Source organism: Panthera onca, chromosome B3, assembly GCF_046562875.1.
Source record: "Panthera onca isolate mPanOnc1 chromosome B3, mPanOnc1 haplotype 2, whole genome shotgun sequence".
Classification (NCBI taxonomy): domain Eukaryota; kingdom Metazoa; phylum Chordata; class Mammalia; order Carnivora; family Felidae; genus Panthera; species Panthera onca.
In genome coordinates this window covers 87,611,029-87,630,191 of record NC_138344.1, presented here as the reverse complement: position 1 = coordinate 87,630,191, position 19,163 = coordinate 87,611,029, and the positions used below count along the sequence as shown (strand labels likewise).

The following is a 19,163-nucleotide window of genomic DNA, read 5'->3' as shown; positions in this document are numbered from 1 at the left end:
TCATATGTGGAATTTAAGAAACAAAACAGATGAACATACAGGAAGGGAAGGAAAAATAAGTTGCAAACAGAGAAGGAGGCAAACCATATGAGACTCTTAACTAATAGAGAACAAACTGAGGGTTGCTGGAGGGGTGTTGGGTGGGGGGATGGGCAAATGGGTGATAGTCATTAAGGCAGGCACTTGTTGGGATGAGGACTGGGTGTTGTATGTAAGTGATGAATCACTAAATTCTACTCCTGAAACCATTACTACACTATTAACTTTCTTTGATTTAAATAAAATTAAAATAAATAAAAAAAATTTTTAAATTTAAATTAAAAAATAAAATATAATACTGCTGCTGAGGAAGATTTCATGGTAACACTCAGTCAGAAATACTGATTTGGAAGAACTATGGCATTCTTCAGAGACGATACAGGAGATAAGAGTACTTACTGTATAAAGCTAAAGAATGAATCATCAAAGCCACACATGTTCAGTATCTTAGAGCTAATATCACAGAGCAACCCTTTCCATGACAATACAAAGACAAAATCATGAATGCTGTGCTTCTGCTTGGTGATGTTATTTCTGATACTATATAATCAGAAATACTATATGTTTCTGAATCTATATAATCTGATACTATACTATCTTGTCTCTTAGTACATCAGATTTCCTAAAATGGGAACATATTTTCTTTACCCAGCTGCCTGTTACTCTATAAATACGTAAGATAGAGAAACTTGATTAGAAGTTACATGGGATAAGCTGAACTAATTAAGCTGGGATAGTTTTTACCAGGGAGAGGGTACTAGAACAAAGCCTTTGAAAACAGTTACCATGGTAGATAGATGTGCAGTGAGAGATAGGCCCAAGAATGATTAAGATTCAGACTGGTGTGGAAGACATAGAGATGGCCCTTCCATATTCTCTCTTTAAGGTAAGACCTTCTGCTCACCTGCAGGGAGTACAGGTAGCAGGTAGGCTCTGGCAGACAGTGACTTCAAGGTCTGTCTCAGCTGCAGAGAGCCACCTTACCCAAGATCACCCCTTCCTGCATGATCTGGTGAATCTAGTGGATAAATGACAAGAGAGTACAAAGGTGCGCAGCATTTCAGCCCAATTGAGACACTCAGACAGGCAAGCTTTGTAGAGCTGCACTGTAGTTTGACTTCACCTTTTGCCTAATCCTGCTTTCTCCCCCTTCCTTTCATTAGTGGTGATCACTTGAACACCTAACTCTTTTCAGCATCTACTTCTAGAGAACACAACCTCAGACACTAGTGATCCAAAGACACAAAAGTGGGAGGTGGCAGAACATGCACATTTGGGGCCACGATATGTGCTTGTCACTCCATGGCTCCTTTTACCTTTGTTGCTTTTGTGTTGCTGAAGGCCATGTTTTAATTCTGCCCGCTTTTTCTAATTCTGCCGGTATTGGAGTTCTAACAGGAGATAGACGGGTGTTCCATTTTGAGAGATGGCACTACTCTATCATTGAGGAAATTTTCATGAAGGGCTGTTTGCAACAGTGTGGACACTGTTCAGGGTTCAGGGAAACCAACGAGGCATGTAACATCCCCAGCATGAAGGAACAGTGACCACTGTCTGGAGAGAACTATGGGAGAGGGCTGCCGAACAGGAACTCGAAGACATCAGTAAAGGAACTCAGTCAGGAAAACTTCACTCTTTTACTTTTCTGAACTCCCAGGGGTAACTTTCATTGACCAAATCCAGCCAGATGCCAGAGAATAAGGGAACCCTTTGAAGTAGCACTAAAGACCTGTGTTCCAGGGACACAGAACACAGTGGCAGAGTGAAGAGTGGATTAGGAGGAGCAGTGAGAGAATATCCCGCCCACTGTCATTATTCCTTTACTATGTGGTTTTTTTTTTTTAATAGTATGCAACATCCTCGACATCTTCAACATACGTGTGAGATATTTGCTGATCAGGGGGCTGAATTGATTAGTCTCATCTATGTGTTGGAAAGGAATTTAATTTTGTTGAGCACCAACTTTGTACTAGTGAGCTTAATATTTCAAATATAAAAAAATTTCAAATATAAATCTTATCCTTCAGGGTAAACATTATTTATTGAATGCCCATAAAGTGTCAGACACTCTTCTAGGGACTGGAGATATAGGAGTGAACAGGACAAAGTCCTTGCTTTCATGGACCTCGCATGCTAATGAAGGAAGGCAGAAAAGAACAAGCAAACAAATAAATGAACAAGATAAGTGCAGGTAGTGATAAGTTACTGTGGAGAAAAGTGTCTACTTAGATAAAGTTGTCAGGGAGGGCATCTCTAGAGAGTGACATTTGACTTAAGATAGGGGAATAGGAAGACAGAACATTTTGTGCAGACAGAAGAATTAAGGAGGAGATCATACTTCATTGTCTGAAGCTTGATTACCAATGATTTAAAGAAAAAAAATGAAGGAATCATATCAGATGCATTCCAGTATGTAAGAGACAAAGCTTTAAGGTGGAAAATAGGGGCTCCTGGGTGACTCAGTTAAGCATCTGATTCTTGGTTTCGGCTCAGGTCATGATCTCACAGTTCATGAGTTCAAGCCCTGTGTCAGGCTCTGACCTGACAGTGCAGAACCAACTTGGATTCTCTCTCTCTCTGACCCTCCCACTCTCTCGCTCTCAAAAAAACATAATAATAATAATAATAACAAACTTTTTTTAAAAAGTCAGAAATACCTTGGTATGTACAATCAAGAAACAGAAAGGCAAGTGGAAGTGGTAGATGAAGTAGGAGACATAGAGGTCCAATCATGCAGGGACTTTTGGCTGTGGAAGTAATGTAAGTTTTACTCTAAGTGCAATGGGAAGCCATAGGAAGTTTTAAGGAAGGAAATAACATTATTTGTATTTTTATCATATAACTTCATGTTTTTGTTTTGCTAACTTCTACTTATTCTTCAAGTACCTTAGATTAAATCTTTTAATAAATACATGACTCAATAACTTTTTATTGAAAGAATGAAAGAATACATGCATGAATGAATAAATGAATTGATTTCAAGAGCAAGATTCTTTATGCTTCATGACTAAATGAAATTCTATCTTCAGTTGTGCTGCTCAACTGCTATCTCTCATTTCAAACAGAAAGTCAGATAATCCTTTTGATTGAATTTTCTTTTAAAAATATGACAAAAAACATAAAATAAAATAAAATAAAATAAAATAAATATTACAAAAAGAATTAGGTCCATATGTATCTTTGTCATGGTTTTATATTAGTAGCAGCAGTAAGAGTGTAAATATCCAGCAAACAAAGTTTTAGAAAGCCTTTGGATTCCCAAATACTGTAGGGAATGCTTAACAGGCTGCTTTATGAATAGGTTAATGAGCAAAATTAATTCCTATTAATTTCCAATCATCAATAGCTTAGTGTCTTTTAAGAACCAATATGGGTCAATTTTATATACTCTTATGCCATCTCTTCCAAAATCATCCTCCTTCACTCTGCTGCTATCCTGTCCGCATTTATGCAACATTTCCTTCTTGCCTCTTTTGGTGTCCACCTCCCTAAGTACCTCATCCCCCAGGTGTCTTTTTTTCTTTTTTTTAAGACTTTACTTTTAGGGGCTCCTGGGTGGCCCAGTCGGTTAAGCATCAGACTTCGGCTCAGGTCATGATCTCACGAGAGGGGCTCCCTCCCTCTCTGCCCCTCCCCTGCTTGCATGCACACACATACACTCTCTCAAAAACAAAAATAAAAGATAAACACAAAGCAAGGGAGAAGGAAAAGTCAAGGATGACTCTGTTTCCTAGTTGGACAACTGAGAGAGAACATGGTGGTGCCATTTACTGAGACAGGAGCACAGGAGAGGAGCAGGTTTGGAAGAGAGACAGAGGAAGATCATGAATTTGGTTCAGGACGTGTTAAGTAAATGAAAGTAAAGCAATGCAAATTATTTCCAGAAAAAAAATTAAAATTTGATGGTTTTAAAAAAGTACTCATAGCTTGTTTTCAAAATCCTTATTAATTTTGAAACAATTTTGGAACTTCAGAAAAGTTGCTAATACAGAGTTCCTGTATACCCTTCACCCAGCTTCCCCCAAGTCAACACCTTATATAATCTTATATATAAGTCTAGTACAATGTTCAAACATAATAAATTAACATTAGTACAATATATTAACTAAACTACAGACTTTACTATAATTTCCCTAGTTTTCTAACTAATGTCCTCCTTCTGTTCAAAGATCAAATCCAAGACACTATATTGTATTTAGTTGTCCTATCCCCTCAATTTTCTATGACAACGTTCTGTGACAGTCTCTTATTCTTTCCTTGCTTTTCATACATTGACACTTTTTAATGTCCCTCAATTTGCATTTATCTGCTGCTTTCTCACGATTATACTAAAGTTGTAGAGTTTGTGGGAAGAATATCAGAGTGGTGTACCCTCCTCATCACAGCCTATCAGAGGGGTATACATGGTATCAATATGTCTGTTACTGGTTATATTAACCTTGATTACTTAAGTTTTGCCAGGTGTCTCCAACGTAAAGTAACTATTTTTCCTCTTCCATATTCTGTTCATTTGAAGGGAGTTACTAAGTCCAGCCTACTTTCAAGAGAGGAGAAGCTAGGGGCGCCTGGGTGGCGCAGTCGGTTAAGCGTCCGACTTCAGCCAGGTCACGATCTCGCGGTCCGTGAGTTCGAGCCCCGCGTCAGGCTCTGGGCTGATGGCTCGGAGCCTGGAGCCTGTTTCCGATTCTGTGTCTCCCTCTCTCTCTGCCCCTCCCCCGTTCATGCTCTGTCTCTCTCTGTCCCAAAAATAAAATAAAAAACGTTGAAAAAAAAAAAAATTAAAAAAAAAAAGAGAGGAGAAGCTAACTCCACCTCTTGGAGGGAGGAACATCAAAGCACTCAACAGTAAGTTGTCCAACAGTAAGAAAACTGGCCCATGGTCTGTAATATATTTACTTATCATTCAACCCTATCATACATGTAAAATAGTTTCAAAATTGATAACCCATACCCTGTGGTAAACAAGTTTATAAGAATTAGATGTTTAGGTATAAGTCTTTTTATCTTTAGTCTTACAGTAACTAATCAAAACACTTTTTACAGTTATTTAAGTCAGCTCCTTTCTTTCCCATCCCCGTTAGTGTGGTTGTGTCATACAGTTATAATTCAATTAGATTTATTTGCCATAGCCTACATTCCATCTTGGGTCTCCCTGCCATTCAAGTTGATTTTTTTTAATTTGCATACAGTAAAATTAACTCTTTATAGCATACAATTCTATGGGTTTTGATAAATGCATAGTCATGTATCCACTACTACTGTACCATACAGAACAGTTCAAAGTCATTTTATTTAATTTATTTTATTTTTTTAATGTTTATTTTTTATTTTTGAGAGAAAGTGCCAGCAGGGGAGGTACAGAGAGAGAAAGGGACAGAGGGTCCATAGTGGGCTCCTCATTGACAGCAGAGAGCCCAATGTGGAGCTCCATCATAAACCACGAGATTGTGACCTGAGCCTAAGTCAGACACTCAACCAACTGAGCTACCCAGGCATGCTTCAAAGTCATTTTATTATTATTATTTTTAAAAAATTTTTATTTTATTTTTTTAATTTACATCCAAGTTAGTTAGCATCTAGTGCAACAATGATTTCAGGAGTAGATTCCTTAGTGCCCCTTACCCATTTAGCCCATCCCCCCTCCCACAACCCTCCAGTAACCCTCTGTTTGTTCTCCATATTTAAAAGTTTCTTATGTTTTTGTCCCCCTCCCTGTTTTTATATTATTTTTGCTTCCCTTCCGTTATGTTCATCTGTTCTGTGTCTTACAGTACTCATATGAGTGAAGTCATATGATATTTGTCTTCCTCTGACTGACTAATTTCACTTAGCATACTACCCTCTAGTTCTATCCACATAGTTGCAAATGGCAAGATTTCATTCTTTTTGGTTGCCGAGTAATACTCCATTGTACATATATACCACATCTTCTTAATCCATTCATCCATCGATGGACATTTGGGCTTTTTCCATACTTTGGCTATCGTTGATAGTGCTGCTATAAGCATCGGGGTGCATGTGCCTCTTAGAAACAGCACACCTGTATCCCTTGGATAAATACCTACTAGTGCAATTGCTGGGTTGTAGCAATTTTTATTTTTTAATTCTTTGAGGAACCTCCATACTGTTTTCCAGAGTGGCTGCACCAGTTTGCATTCCCACCAACAATGCAAAAGAGATCCTCTTTCTCTGCATCCTTGCCAACATCTGTTGTTGTCTGAGTTGTTAATGTTAGCCATTCTAACAGCTGTGAGGTGGTATCTCATTGTGGTTTTGATTTGTATTTCCTGGATGATGAGTGACGTTGAGCATTTTTTCATGTGTCGGTTGGCTATCTGGATGTCTTCTTTGGAGAAGTGTCTTTTCATGTTTTTTGCCCATTTCTTCATTGGATTATTTATTTTTTGGGTGTTGAGTTTGATGAATTCGTTATAGATTTTGGATACTAACTCTTTATCTGATATGCCATTTGCAAATATCTTTTCCCATTCTGTTGGTTGCCTTTTAGTTTTGCTGATTGTTTCCTTTGCTGTGCAGAAGCTTTTCATTTTGATGACCCCTCAAAGTCATTTTAAAGTTAACATTTAATCCAAAAACTTATTTTATCTGAATTATGTGGAGAATTCTTAATTTTGCCAATTCTCTTCCTGAGGTTTATTAATTCTTTAGCAAAATAGAAAGATACTTAAAATATAAGATTACTGAAAGCAAAATAAATATATCTTTTGATCATTTCAAGATAATATTCCAATAAAGGTTACCTTTGAACCTTTCTACCAGTTCAAAGTTTAAGGTGCTTAAACAAATAAATGTATCTTTTGTGATTTTTTTTCATTAGTCAAAGATTAAATAAATCACACAAATGTGACACCGAGCATGTAAAAAGAAATGCAAAATAAAAATCAATTATAAGACTCACTGAATGTAATTAAAATACATTTGGAAATACAATAACTGGTTTTTAAAATGTTATTTCTTACATAAATAATATCCATGACCCATTCTGATCCCAATACACTGCCAGGCAATTTTGTCTGCTTTTATATAACAGTCCTCCAAATAACCTCCTAATGACGTGGTGGCAGAAGGTGGCAGTGAGGAAGGAAGATAAAAGTAACTGGAAGGTTAGAAAGGGAAAAAAAGCAGAAACCTTAGTCTCTGCGGCCTTAAATGAGGGCTGAATGAGGTGAGATGGGTGCAGCCTGGCTCCAGGCTGTGAATCCTGGCCTCTCCTCCACAGGCAGCCTCACAGAGCAGAAGGGATTAGAGATAGAATGGATCCAACAGTTCAAGCACACACATTTTTTCTTCTCCTAAGCCTGTATTTACAGGATAACACTCAATAATTCACCACAAAAAAACCTCCTATTTAGTTTAAAAAAGAACAAAAGTAGGGGCACCTGGGTGGCTCAGTTAGTTGGGCGTCTGACTCCAGCTCAGATTATGATCTCGTGGTTTGTGGGTTCGAGCCCTGGGCAGGGCTCTGCAGCCTGGAGCCTGCTTTGGATTCTGTGTCTCCCTCTCTCTCTCTACCCCTCCCCCGCTTTCTCTCTCTCTCTCTCAAAAATGAATAAACATTAAAAAAATAAAAAAGAGCAAAAGTATACAATCTGACTAACCTCAGGAATAAGCACTGGTATCGTTCTAATTCAGCCAACTGTATTAACAATGTACTGTTAATGATAAAGACAATAAGAATTCATTTGAGAAGGTATTTTCCAAGGCTTTGTCCATCAACCCGAATTAATCCACTAAATCTACTCTAATTGTACTGCTAAATATACCCAGGCTTTAGCCTCAGGAGTAACTGTGACTTGAGTTCACCATAGCTTCATAGAAGGCAATCATATAACAAAGGCCTCAAACATTTTGTATTACTATCACGGTAGGTGTTTATTTTAAATTTCTCCAAGACATAATATTTTTAAACACTATTTATCATTTATGATGTATATGAGTCTACACTTTTCATTACAACAAGATTTCACACAACAACTATCTTAAGTGTATGTTTTTTGGCACCAAAAAATAATTTACTTGACATCAAATCAATAAGGTCCAGGGCATTTACTAACTTAAAAAGTTTTTGTGGGGGGGGCACCTAGGTGACTCAGTGGGTTAAGCATCCAACTTTGGCTCAGGTCATTATCTCACAGACAGTGAGTTCAAGACCCGCATCGGACTCTGTGCTGACAGCTCAGATCCTGGAGCCTGCTTCAGATTCTGTGTCTCCCTCTCTTTCTGTCCCTCCCATGCTCGTGCTCTGTCTCTCTCTCTCAAAAAATAAACATTAAAAAAAAGTTATTTTTGTGGGGCAAGGTTGCTAGTTGAGATCCTAGAAAACGTGGCCTGATGTCATCCTGGCCAGTGACTCTGAAGAGCTGACAATTTATGGATTTTTTTCCTGGGTCATGTGGGATTATGTTCTGTTTATTTATCTCCCACAATGTAATGAAAGAAATCTTGGGAATTTATCTTCACAAGCCACACTATTTTGGAAGTTTCTGGAATTATCTGAAAATTGTTTTTATTATGGTTTGTGTAGGAATGACAAATTCCCTTTCCAGTTACAATTTTTTAAAGCATGTTAATCATGTCCTTGCTCATTTCAATAGTGCAGATCTTACCACCCAAGGAAACTCCAAACAAGGTCTCTACTATTGGATTAACTTTACTGCTGTCAATTTTTTTTCCCATAAGTTACCCCTCTGGACTAAGCTAATGCTTAGTCCAACTGAAGGGACATCTGATAGCAACTCTTAGTTAACCTCATAAACAGTGAGAATAAGTGAGTAATTAGTATTTGGATTTGGAACATATTATGAGATCCTGGGAAATAATTGCCAATACTTTTCAAATAGCATGTTTCTTAAACTTGCAGTAAAATGAATTTCTATTTCTCAGCACATATGTAAATTGATGGCAAAAGGAATGATCTTGAAGGCAAGAGAGATTTGGTTGGGATTTCAAGTTTCCTACAGATAACTACAGAAGCAAAAATTCACATTACAATCATTGCATACTATGACTAAACTTGACTCTGTCATAACTTCTAATATGTTTTCAAGATCTCATACCTATGCCATCTTAAACATCTCATTCCCAAAGCCCTCAGTGCAGAAAATTTGCATCTTTCAGCATTAAAATTCCTTGTGATTAGTCCTCCTGAACTTTTAAGCATGTGCATTATTAGAAACAACACTACAGGAGCCCATGACATTGTCACTAGTATAGCTATAAGGTGTATGAGTCTGTGACTCACCTGGACAGGACAAAGTACAGAGATATCCCTCTAAACTCTTGGGAAAGTAATGACTCTACAAATGTCTTCTGTGTATCATTCTTCGTGGTGCTTTTTCTTCCTCTTATCCTCACCCTATTTCCTCCTTCAAAAAAGTACAATTTTGGCTTTGTGAAGTGCTGCTAGTCTTGACATCAGTCTAGGATTCTGAATCGAATGTCATTTCCCACTATAGTTGTATGATAAAAATATAAAAACAGGGTTTCTGTGTGTTTATAAGGAATTTTTATTATTTTTTAAATTGATTTCTTAAAGTTTATTTTGAGAGAGAGAGAGAGAGCACATGCAAGTGGGGGAGGGGTAGAGAGAAAGAGAGAGAGAATACCAAGTAGTCTCCACACTGTCACACAGAGCTTGATCTTACCAATCACAAGTTCATGGCCTGAGTTGAAACCAAGAGTCGAACGCTTAACCTACTGGGCCACCCAGGTGCCCCTATGAAGGATTTTTTAAAAGAATAGCCTCACTGGCTTGTTACAAGTATAAATACTATATAAACTCTATCAGTTTCAGTAATAAAGTAGGTTCTGATATATAATTAATATTCCTATTAATTACAAAAGAAATATGTGAGGGGTGCCTGAGTGGCTTAGTCGGTAAAGCATCCAACTTCTGCTCAGGTCATGATCTCATGATTGGTGAGTTTGAGCCCCACATGGGGCTCTCTGCTGTCAGCACAGAGCTTACTTTGGATCTTCTGTCCCACTCACACTCTGCCTCTCCCCTGCTCATGCCCTCTCTCTCTCTCTCTCTCTCTCAAAAATAAACATTACAAAAAAAAGAAATATGTAAAACAATGATTAAATAAATAAAAAGTACAGAGGAGTTTTGTCATTATTCTTTGAGCTTCCAAAATATCTAGAAATACTTTAACAATGTAGCTACCTGGAAAAATGTAGGAACATGGTTTGAAATAATAAAAATGTAGTTGAAGAAGTACTTTTTATTTTGGAAAATACTAAGACCTGATATCATGAATAGAAACAAGAGAAATGCCATCTGTACTATCTTTGTTTAAAATCTACAAGTACCCAGTTTCCAGTAGGTCACCAAACTATAACTTTATAGAATTATAACAAAATTTATCATGGTCTTCTAATATAACTTTATGAATTTTCATATACGCCCCCAAGGATACATGGAATATTTCCACATTTTTTAATTAGTTATATTTCCAGAGCTGTCTACCTGCTGGATGATGGGCATGGGTACTTTGAATATTATGGGTAGTTGGAAATAAACTTACCCCTGTGATTTCCAGAATTAAACAACTCTTAAAAAGTCATTATTAAACAGAACTGTATTATTAAGGGTAAGCTAAGATATGCTATGGCAACAAATAAACCACAAAAATCTCTTTGACTTAAAAAAGCAATGGCTGGGGCACCTGGGTGGCTCAGTCGGTTGAGTGTCCGACTTCAGATCAGGTCATGATTTCTCAGTCTCTGAGTTCGAGCCCTGCGTCGGGCTCTGTGCTGACAGCTCAGAGCCTGGAGCCTGCTTCTGATTCTGGATCTCCCTCTCTCTCTGCCCCTCTCCCGCTCACACTCTGTCTCTCTTTCTCAAAAATAAACAAACATTAAAAAAAAAAAAAAGCAATGGCTTCTTTCTTACAAACTCAGTCATCCAACTTCACTTGGTGGCTTTCTTCCACATGGTATCTCAGGGATCCAGGATCCTTCCATTTTGTGATTTTGCCATCTTGAACATGTAGCCTCTGAAGTTAATATAGAAGGAATAGAGAATGTGTGAATGATAATGGATGGATTTTTTTAAAGCTCCTTTTGATGCTTTTTTTTAATGTTCATTTATTTTTGAGAGAGAGAAAAAGAGGGAGAGAACAAGTAGGGGAGGGGCAGACAGAGAGGGGACAGAGGATCCAAAGCAGGCTCTGTGCTGACAGCAGAGTATTATCTCCTCTGCCTACTACCACTGGATAGAACCTAATCACGTGGCTACAAACTAACTCCAAGGAAGGCTAAGAAATGTATACCCACAAAGAAGAAATACTTGGTGTCTAGATAGTGTCTAGCTAGGTTTCCATCACAAAAAAACCCTATAGTATGTTCTGTGCAAAAATTTATTGTTAGTCCTGAGCTAGACCTATAGAAAGATGTGTAACATTTATCTTGGCTTCTGTAATTTCAGCAATAGCATGACTTCTTTAAATGAACACTAAACTGTGATTTTGTTCAAATTGGTAAGTACTGAACAACTGTGAGTATGAGGTCATGTTCCCTGACAATATGTAGAACATGTAGAACTCTTCTATCTTGCCTATTAATGCTGAATCATATGCTTTAACTCAGCAGAACGGAGATGAGACTGATACTGTTTTATGAAAGCTGAGGAGTTCAAGAGGTCTAATGACTAAATAGAAAGTTATCTCCCAGACCTACCTTGAAGGTAACCCAAAGGAGGGCTTGAGGACAGTCCAAGAATTCTCAAAAATTAATTTTGCAATTCTCCAACACACAGAATGATCCAGCCATAATGTTCTAAATCAGCACTGTCCTATAGAAATAAACAGTGAGCCATATATGTAATGTTCTAATACCCACATTAAAGATAAAAAGAATCAGGTGAAATTTGAGTATATTTTATTTAAGCTAATATAATCACAGTGTCATTATTTAATTATATAACTATTAATTTCCTATTCGTTGCTGTAACAAATTACAAGACAATGGCTTAAAACAAACACATTTGAGGCACCTGGGTGGCTCAGTTGGTTGAGCCTCCGACTTCGGCTTCGGTCTTGATCTCATGGTTTGTGAGTTCGAGCACCACATCAGTCTCCTGCTATCAGTGTGGAGCCCTCTTCAGATCCTCTGTCCCCTTCTCTCTCTCTGCCTCTCTCTCTCTCTCTCAAAAAAAAAAAAAAAAAAAAAAAAAAAAAAAAAAAAAATTTAAAAAATAATTTAAAATAAATAAAACACATTTGGTTATTTAATTATTCACTAATTCACCTATTTTTCTGTAGGTCAAAAGTCCAATGAAACCCTCACTTGGCAAAAATCAAGGTGTTGGCAGGGCTCTGTTCTCTCCTGGAAGCTCAACAGGAGAATCTGTTTCCTCGTGTTTTCCACCTTCTTGGAGGCCCCTTCCTCTATGTTCAAAGCCCATTAACATTGCATCCCTCTGTGTCTTTTTTCTGTAGTCACATCTTCCTTTCCATTTTTAAGAACTCTTGTGTTGGACTGTCAATCTAACTCTGTAATTTGGGAATTCTTTTTATCAAACTGTTCATAAGCAAAATAAACATAATCTTACTATCCCAACTGCTCATAAGCAAAATAAACATAATCTATGTTTATTACTATGTCATTACTATCCCATGCCCGACTTCTGCTCAGGTCATGATCTCATGGTTCGTGAGTTCCAGCCCTGCCGTGAGTTCAAGCCCTGAGTTGGGCTCTGTGCCGACAGCTCAGAGCCTGGAGCCTACTTCCGACTCTGTGTCTCCCTCTCTCTCTGCTCCTCCCCTGCTCACACTCTGTCTCTCTCTCAAAAATAAATAAAGATTAAAAAAAAATTTTTTTTAAACAATGCACAAATCTCAGTGACTTAATACAATAAAAATTTTTGTTTTTTTCACACTACTGTCTGATGTGAGCTGTCCTTGATGTAGCTAACATAGCTATACCATCTGAAATATGAGGCATCCAAGGTCACTATGGAAGAAGAGAGATGGAGAATCACATCCAATGCTATTAAAGACCAGAACTGCAAGTAGTTTATATTACTTCTGTCTACATTCTGTTGGCCAAAATGAAGTACATGGCTCCACTTAACCACAAGTGAGAGGAGAGGAGGTAAGTTTCATCTTTCTGTCTGCCCAGGAATAATGATTACACAGTATCACCTCTGACTTAGAGGTAGAGCTTTTCACACTCCAGAGTTCCCCAACTGGGACATGGACCTCTGGGGGACATTCTTACAAATGTCAGGCTCATGAAGTTTTCTTTACCATTCTCAAGGGAGCATTTTTTACTATCTTGGAACCTCCACTCTCATTTGGCTATTTTTTTTTTAAATTCTTAACATTTATTTAGTTTTGAGAGACAGAGCTTGAGTGGGGGAGGAGCAGAGAGATAGAGGGAGACACAGAATCTGAAGCAGGCTCCAGGCTCTGAGCTGTCAGCACAGAGCCCAACATGGGGCTCAAACCCATGAAACCCAAGATTATGATCTAAGCCAAAGTCAGAAGTCCAACCGACTGAGCCACCTCTCATTTGACTGTTTTTTAATGTGTACTAATTTTTAATTTTTATTTTCAACTGAGAAGATTAGAAGTTAAAATTCAAACCTGCAGAAGTGAAGGGATATCAAACAGAGTAATTAATCGTCATTAGTCAGGGTTTTCCTGAGAAATAGAACAATAGTATGGATGGCTATATGTAAAGAGATTATAAGGAATTGGCTGAAAAGTTCTAGGATGGGCAGTCAGCAAGCCGAAGATCCAAAAGAGCCTATGATGTAGTTCCAATCCAAGTTTGTAGGTTTGAGATTCAGGAGACCCAGTAGTGTTTCAGTCCAAAAACCAGCAAGCTCAGAACTCAAGAGCCAATCATTTAGTTCAAGTCCAAAGGCTGAAAAAAACCCTATGTGCAGTTCATAGCGGTTAGGCAGGAGGGGTTCCCTCTTACTTGTAGGAGGGGCAGCCTTTTTGTTCTATTCAGGCCATTGGATGAGGGCCACTCATATTAGGGAGGGCAATCTGCTCTACTCAGTCCACCAATTCAAATGTTAATCTCACCCAAAATACCCTAACAGGGGTACCTGGGTGGCTCAGTCGGTTAAGCAATGGACTTGATTTTGGCTCATGATCTCAGGTTGTGAGATAGAGCCCCCAAGGTGGGCTCTGCTCTGAGCGAGGAGCCTGCTTGGGACTCTCTCTCTCTCTCTCTCTCTCTCTCTCTCTGCCCTGCCCCTGCTCATGTGTGAGTGCACTCTCTCTCTCTCTCAAAGTAAATAAATTTAAAAAAATAAAAGACACCTTCACAGACACATCAAGAACAATGTTTAACCAAAAATCTGGGCACTTGTGGCCCAGTCAAGTTGATACATAATTATTAACCATCACATAATCCAAAAAGCAGAGGATGAACTTGAGTGCTTATTTAATATCCAGATTTTTATTACTATGCAAATGAAAATCAGCATTCTAGTGTCTCTTGTGGTCCAGAAACCCCATAAAAAACAAAAAAAACCCCAACTTTGATACATGTAACTAAAAAATTTATAATAAAGCCATCATTGGTACAGTGTCACTTAAAACAAAATTTTCAGAGGGGTGCCTGGGTGGCTCAGTCAGTTAAGCATCTGACTCTTGGTTTTGGCTCAGGTCATGATCTCATGGTTCAAGGGATCCAGCCCCATATCGGGCTCTGTGCTAGCAGCACAGAGCCTGCTTGGGATTCTCTCTCTCCCTCTCTGCCCCTCACCGGCTTGCACCCTTTCTCTCTTTCTCTCAAAATAAATAAATAAACTTAAAAAAATAAAAAAGAATGAGTTGTCCCAGAAACCTCCAAAAGTGCCCCTTAGCATCCCTGCTTTCTATCATGACAAGCTCATCTTGTACATTTCATGCCCTAGATCTAGGGTCAGCCATTTCTTCAAGGAGCCCTGCTTCTTTTTGTTGGAAAATAGCATTCAGAGACTACAGCACTGGGATGCCTCACCACTTTTGGACTGTCATTATTTCTATGCCCACTCTGAAGACAAAGCTAGGAAACATGTGAATTTTTGAAAGAACGCTAAATTATGAATTCATATAGTTATTTCTGAATCAAATGAAATTAGAGTTTTCCCTTAAATTCTTTGATTTTATATTTTTATTTATATTTTATATTTTTGTATCTTTTATTACACAGAAAATATTTAATGAAATTAACATAATTACTTGTTTATGCATTATATATATACATATATACATATATATACACATATATACATACATATATATATATGTATATATATATATATATATATATATATATATATATATATAGTGCACAAAGTAGTTTCAAAGTGACAATACTAATATTACCACTAACAATAGAACTACCAATTACAACTGACTATTTTATTTACTTAAGATATATCCTGCCAGGAAGGTACATCAAATAATTGAGTTTTAAAGTCATTTCAAATATTTTTTTCTGTGTGGTTATACCATCAATGATATACTCCAAAGTTCACTTGTATCTATTTGTTTCACATTTTTAGGGATTTTCTTTTCCTTTTGATTCAAGTTTATTTATCTATTTTTTTAATTTACATCCAAGTTAGTTACTATCTAGTGCAATAATGATTTCAGGAGTAGATTCCTTAATGCCCCTTACCCATTTAGCCCATCCCCCCTCCCACAACCCCCCCAGCAACCCTCTGTTTGTTCTCCATATTTAAGAGTCTCTTATGTTTTGTCCCCCCTCCCTGTTTTTATATTATTTTTGCTTCCCTTCCCTTATGTTCATCTGTTGTGTCTTAAAGTCCTCATATGAGTGAAGTCATATGATATTTGTCTTTCTCTGACTAATTTTGCTTAGCATACTACCCTCTAGTTCCATCCACGTAGTTGCAAATGGCAAGATTTCATCCTTTTTGTTGCCAAGTAATACTCCATTGTATATGTATATACCATATCTTCTTTATCCATTCATCCATCGATGGACACTGGGTTCTTTCCATACTTTAGCTATTGTTGATCGTGCTGCTATAAGCATTGGGGTGCATGTGCCCCTTAGAAACAGCACACCTGTATCCCTTGGATAAATACCTAGTAGTACAATTGCTGGGTCATAGGTAGTTCTATTTTTAGAGGAACCTCCATACTGTTTTCCAGAGTGGCTGCACCAGCTTGCATTCCCACCAACAATGCAAAAGAGATCCTCTTTTTCTGCATCCTTGCCAACATCTGTTGTTGCCTGAGTTGTTCATGTTAGCCATTCTGACAGGTGTGAGGTGGTATCTTATTGTGGTTTTGATTTGTATTTCCTGGATGATGAGTGATGAGCATTTTTTCATGTGTTGGTTGGCCATCTGGATGTCTTCTTTGGAGAAGTGTCTATTCATGTCTTCTGCCCATGTCTTCAATGGATTGTTTTTTTTTTTTTTGGGTGTTGAGTTTGATAAGTTCTTTATAGATTTTGGATACTAACCCTTTATCTGATGTGTCATTTGCAAATATCTTCTCCCATTCCGTCGGTTGCCTTTTAGTTTTGCTGATTGTTTCCTTCGCTGTGCAGAAGCTTTTTATTTTGATGAGGTCCCAATAGTTCATTTTTGCTTTTGTTTCCCTTGCCTTTGGAGATGTGTTGAGTAAGAAGTTGCTGCGGCTGAGGTCAAATCTTCCAGATTGTCCATTTTATTGACATATAATTCCTCACAATAATCTCTTACTATTGTTTGTATTTCTGCTGTGTTGGTTGTGATCTCTCCTCTTTCATTCTTGATTTTATTTATTTGGGTCCTTTCCTTTTTCTTTTTGATCAAACTGGCTAGGGGTTTATCAATTTTGTTAATTCCTTCAAAGAACCAGCTACTGGTTTCATTGATCTGTTCTGTTTTTTGGTGTCAATAGCATTGATTTCTGCTCTAATCTTTATTATTTCCTGTCTTCTGCTGGTTTGGGGTTTTATTTGCTGTTCTTTTTCCAGCTCTGTAAGGTGTTAGGTTAGGTTGTTGATTCAAGTTTTTTATATGAACCATTCACATGGTTCCAAAGTCAAAACTATAAAACAGAATGTAGTAAGCGAAGTCTTTTCAACCCTTTTTGTCCCTCAATTTCACAAAAAAAGGGCTTTTTTTAAGGGTACAGAATTGGACCAAATTGTTAAGAAAGCCTGATACCAGAGGGAGGTTCAACAGAGCATTGTTGGTAATAGCCATAGGGGAAAAAATTAGCTATTAATGAATTAAGACTTACCATTCAAATCAGTTAAACATGTTATAGGTCCAACCTATAACAAAAAGAAATTTTCTGTGGCGCCTGGCTTGCTCAGTCAGAAGAACATGTGACCCTTGATTTCAGGGTAATGAATTTGACCCCCACATTGTGTAGAGATTAAATAAATTTAAAAAAAAGAAACTTTCGCCTTTCTGGTGAAGTGCCTTACTTGGTTTCTTTAACTATGATTCAATCAGTCACTGGATAGAGGGAAATAGTCACAGAAGTCTTCACTATAAACAAGAGGAAAACAAAGCAGCTTCCTGCAGACTGGAAAAATATCTCCAAATTTTCTATTTACAAACAACTAACTGAATATATGATGCAAGGAAAAATTCCTATTCAAAATAGCAAATGACACATGCACACAAACCCTAGGCCTACACTTAATAAAAATGTGCAGAACCTGTAGGAAGAAAACTAAAATTTTACTAACATATATGATAGAATAAATGGAGAGAAACACTAGTTTGTTTAGTCAGAGTCAATATTCTAAAGATATTGATTATTCCTAAGTTATAAATTCAATACAATCAACGTCAAAATTAGTTTTTTGGGAACTTGAAAAGTGATTCTAAAGTTTTCATTAAAATACGTATTATCTTGGAACATTTGGAAAAGTATAATTGGGGGAATCCCTACCTGTGTGCCCCTAATCCCAGCTGGTCTGCCTGCAACCCCTTGAGTGACAACCCTAGCTCCCTGCACAACCCCACTTCCACCCCGACAAGAAGAAAGGAACTATCGTGAGCCAGGAGAAACTCGCCACACTGCAGGCACAAGTACGCACGGGTGAAAAGGAACTGCTTGCAGAAAGAAGGTGGTTCACAGAATAGCTACAGCAGAAGAGAAAAAATCTTTAGTTCTCCTGAAAGAATATTAGGAGTCAACAATATCTCTCACACTGAAGAGGTGACTATATTTACAAATCAAGGAACAGTGAGGCATTATCACAACTCTAAAGTTCAGGTGTCTCTGGCAGCCAGTACTTTCACCATTACAGGCCATGCTGAGGCAAAACTGCTGACAGAAAGCCTACCCAGCATCTTAACCCAGCTTGGTACAGACAGTGGGACTAGTGTAAGGAGACTGGCAGAAGTTCTGTCTAAACTCTCTGGGGATGGAAAAGCATCACTTGCTACTGAAGAGACTGATAATGAAGTTCCAGATCTTGTGGATAATTTTCATGTATTTCCAAGAATGCAACAATGTGATTGGAAGTTGGCTTCTGAAGAAGACAGAACTCAAAGAAGTTACTGGGAGATGCTACTTTACCGTAGCATCTGCTACTATTTATAACTGCTTTTAAAAATTTTGTTCATGAACCTGATAAAATCTAGATCCGATAGTTTTAAGCCCAAGTCCCCTAGCCACTAGCAGCTCTTTTCAGTTTTTTGCTTGTCACAATTCATTCTTCACAGCTAATTAAGCTGAAGAAGCCTGGGAATAAATTTTGAAACAGAGGTTAATGAACTTCTTTGCCTAGTTAAAAAAACAACACATAATTGGGGGAGAATTTAGCACACTAGATATTAAAACCTACCATAACACAACCTTAATGCAACAGCACTCAATTGAATAGAGTCTATAAATAGACCAATGAAAATATGTTAATTTGCTCTATGATTACATTTCAATATAGGGAGAAAGACAAAACTATTCAATAATTATATTGGGATTATTAATAGCAACTTTTTTGAAAAAGTTGATTCCTATATCTTTTTATTTAACGAATCATTTTATGATAAATTAAAAATTAAATGTAAAACAACCTGAATTATAAATGTCCTAGGAAGTTTATTTGACTCTTTATTATGACAGGTAAGCCGAGAAAAGTGTCCTTGTTAAAAAACATTATTAAGTGATGGACCT

The 19,163-nt window shown here is 37.5% G+C and overlaps 1 pseudogene; it reads left to right on the top strand.

The window, feature by feature from the left end:
• The first annotated feature begins 862 nt into the window (after positions 1–862).
• Positions 863–18,924, top strand: LOC132669742 (transcription factor BTF3 homolog 4 pseudogene; annotated as a pseudogene).
• The last annotated feature ends 239 nt before the right edge of the window (positions 18,925–19,163 follow it).